At 49.9% G+C, this 3,533-nt stretch overlaps 1 non-coding gene across 1 annotated transcript; it reads right to left on the reverse strand.

Moving 5' to 3' along the window:
* Positions 1-2,041: 2,041 nt before the first annotated feature.
* Positions 2,042-3,533, reverse strand: LOC103616737. Its single transcript, XR_001862469.1, has 2 exons — positions 3,383-3,533; positions 2,042-2,539 (listed from the first exon to the last, which is right to left on the reverse strand). It is a non-coding gene; the product is annotated as an uncharacterized LOC103616737 (transcript).

Genomic DNA, 3,533 nt, shown 5'->3' on the forward strand with positions numbered 1-3,533 from the left:
TGGCTCTTGGGGCAGGCTTGCCCAAACACCAGCCCTGTGGCCACAGAGACCCAAGGAGCTCGTTGCACCAGCACCCAGAAGTGCTGCTTTTCTGGGAAAGCAGCTGCCAATCAGCAAGTTCCCCACATGAGGGCAAACACAGTTCCCTGCAGCCAGAGAGGATTTCGGAGCTGATCTGCTCTCTGTGTCCGTCCTCAGCTTCGGCAGAGTCGCAGCCTTGTCTTATCCCGAGAACATGGAGCATGAGGGGCATGTTGGGAGAGACCCGGGCCATCCCCATGGCAATGCCACCTCTGGCTGGGCCTTGATGGAGCTCTCCCTTTGGAGCTCTTCTGCCTCCATGCTGATTGCAGAGCCAGGTGTTGAACCATAAGGAATGGGTGGGCACTGGTTCCCAGTGAGGTGAGGACCACGGAGGTGGCGATGTCCCTCTGGTGGATTTCCTCGTTGGACGGAGGTGGTGATGTCCCTCTGGTGGTTTTCCTGGTTGGAGCTCAAGGATGGGACCTATGTCCCCTGGAGAACACGGCTGGCTGTGCTGGTTTCGGCTGGGGTAGTGATGATTTTTTTCCCCGTGGCTGGCATGGGTCTCTGTGTTGGATTTGTGCTGAACACAGGGGCTGATAATGCAGAGATGTTTTGGTTATTGCTGAGCAGGGCTTGCACAGAGCCAAGGCCATTGCTGCTTTCTGCACTGCCACGCTGGTGAGGGGACTGGGGGGCATGGGAACCTGGGAGGAGTCACGGGTGGGATAACTGATCCCAACTGACCCAGGGGATATTCCAGACCATATGACATCATGCTCAGTATATAAGGTGGGGGGAAGAAGGAAGAAGTGAGCCACGCTTGGAGTGGTGGCCTTTGTCTCCCCAGGTCACCGCTACCTGTGATGGAGCCCTGCAATCCTGGGGACTGCTGAACACCCACCTGCCCGTGGGAAGTGGTGAATGAATTCCTTGTTTTGCTCTGTTGGCATACACGGCTTTTGCTTTCCCTAGTAAATTGGTTTTATTTCAGCCCACGTGTTTTCTTGTTCTTCCCCTTGATTCTGTCTCTGATCCCGCTGGCGGGGCAGTGAGCGAGTGGCTGTGTGGGCCTTGGGGGCTGGCTGGGGTTAAGCCGCACCAGTGTCACAGCGGGGAGGGCCTGCAGTCACCTGCAGCGATGGCTTTGGGCTTGGGCAGCGTGCTCAGCGGCTGGAGAGGCTCGTGGTGCCCCAGGGAAGCGTCACAGCAGGAGACGGGGTGAGTGCTGACCACGGCTGTTGAACGTGGCCAGTGAGAGATGCAGGATGCCCCCAAAGGTCTGTGACCTGGGACAGCTGGAAGGGCTTGCTGACGTGTTGTGGGCCGCTTGCATCCCCCCAGGAGCCGTGGGTCTCTCTGAGAGCCGCTGTCCCTGCAGCTGGCTGCGAGCCCGGTGTGTCACAGGAACCTTCTGCCTGCTCCGATTGCAGGGCATTGCATCACGCTGCCCCAGGGCTGCGTCAAGGCCTGACGGTGCCCTGCTGCTGGCCACCGCTGCTGCTGGCCAAAGCTGATAAGAGGTTAGATGGCCACAGAAGACTTCTTTGTCCTGGGATAACTCAGCACTGGTCCCAGCGGGATGCTGGCAGACAGCGCAGATCAGGCATCTCCGGTGTGGCAGGGGGTGCTGGCTCTGCACTGCCCTGGACAGGCTCCCAGGGCACCCGCACTGTTGCCTGCCACCACGGGGAAAGGGCATTTCCTTTCACACTGTTGAAGCAAATCAGGGTGGCAGCACTTCTTTTAAATCTGTTTAGGGACTTCGTATCCATCAGAGAGCAGTGACCTGGCACAGGGGCTCAGTGTGAGGCAGACAAGAGATAAAGCACAGTTTTCACCCAAAATGGTAAATGAGTAAGAATCCCCAAATCCCAAATTAACACAACCTCCCCACCCCTAAGCGTGCTCAGCATTTGGATTCAGAAGCCGATGACAAATTGGGAAAGCAGAAAGGTTGGATCCTCACTATTAGCAAAGAAAAAACGACATAATAATAAAAAACATAGCCATGGAATTAATTAGGGAGAGCATATATTTTTGTTAGCTCTTCAGAATTAATTTTACAGCAAGACATAGGCTACAGCATCTACAGGGGCTGGTCAAGAACATGTTCAAGGGTCAGGAGAAATGCCAGTGAGAAATAAAAAGGAGGAACTCACAGAATTGCTCTCTGGGTTTTATAAAATACATGTTGTGTGAACAACTTCCCACTCTTGCAAATAAAACAACTGAAAAAAACATTAATCAAAGTTACAAATATCAGTCATCCACGTATTGACAAACCATAATGGGAGAGAAGAGCAAATAATTAAACACTAAGTATTTAATCAAACTTTTATTACATGAAAGTGAGTAAAGTGTCATCTTTCAAGCCATGGACGGTTCAACAGTTGCAGCCACCTTGCCGAAGTTCTCGGGATGGCAGGAATTCATCCTGTGACGTGTCGCCACTGGAGAAATCATCAGCGAATTGGGCGGAAATCCTCCAAGAGCTGCCCTATTCTTTTCTTTTCTGCAAGAGGCGGGAAAACCTAATCAGCATTTGAGATCGATTTGGAAGATGTTTCATATTAAATCCTTAATGCTAACAAAGCCACCAAAAATCTGAGTTTTGTTACCCACAGCAAACCATTAGCTTGCTGCTGTAAATAAATGCACAACTTTTTTTCTGTAGGGCTCTCCACAGATCCCTGTGGAGGGATCTCAGTAGTAACACTTTTTTATTTCTACATTTTATTATCTACATACTCCTTCCAACATAATGCAGACCACAACCCAACAGCCAGAGTCACCCAACTGTATTGTATCAGAAAATGGACAATTTTCACCCAAATTTGCCATTGCATCACTGGGCTCAGTGACTACATTTAGTAACAAAAACCCTTAGAGCAATTCTCTATTGCTCTAAGCCAGCACCACTTCAGGTTTCCTGCCATTTCTATTAATTCTTTTTTCACTGTTCTACTTGTTTTCTGAAAATTCATAATGTGATTTCTGAATCTACATGCACAGGCATTTTACAGGAATAGACAGTACAACTGTGAAGTTACAAGAATAAAACCTCTATTTTCCATTATTTCTTCTTCAGTGGTACAAGTTTGGTCTATCCTTTTTTTTTTGGCTCTGCTACTTTTATACTAAAATGAGCTTTTAGGAGGAAGAGGCGGTCATCCATGCGTAGCAACAGCTCAGTAACAGTATCTATTTTCACATCATAAAATCCTTCAGACTGCTGCAATTTAGATTGTGAAGAAGCAGGGAAGACATAGCCCAGAAACACCTTTACAGACATTAGCACTTGTTAACTGGCAGACTACGGCAGGCTGAAGTCTCTTAAAACACCGGCTGAGTGTACCTGCTGCTGCGTGGAAGTCCACTGGGTGGTGCCTGATGTACTCAAACAGCTCTCGGTCCACCTTGGCGTGCATGTACTCCGCGCGTTTCACAAGCTGGTAGCCAACAAACCAGCCCAGGGTAGCGAACAGGATCTGCCGATGAACACCTGC

This window comes from Corvus brachyrhynchos, unplaced genomic scaffold, assembly GCF_000691975.1.
Source record: "Corvus brachyrhynchos isolate BGI_N302 unplaced genomic scaffold, ASM69197v1 scaffold44, whole genome shotgun sequence".
NCBI classification, from domain to species: domain Eukaryota; kingdom Metazoa; phylum Chordata; class Aves; order Passeriformes; family Corvidae; genus Corvus; species Corvus brachyrhynchos.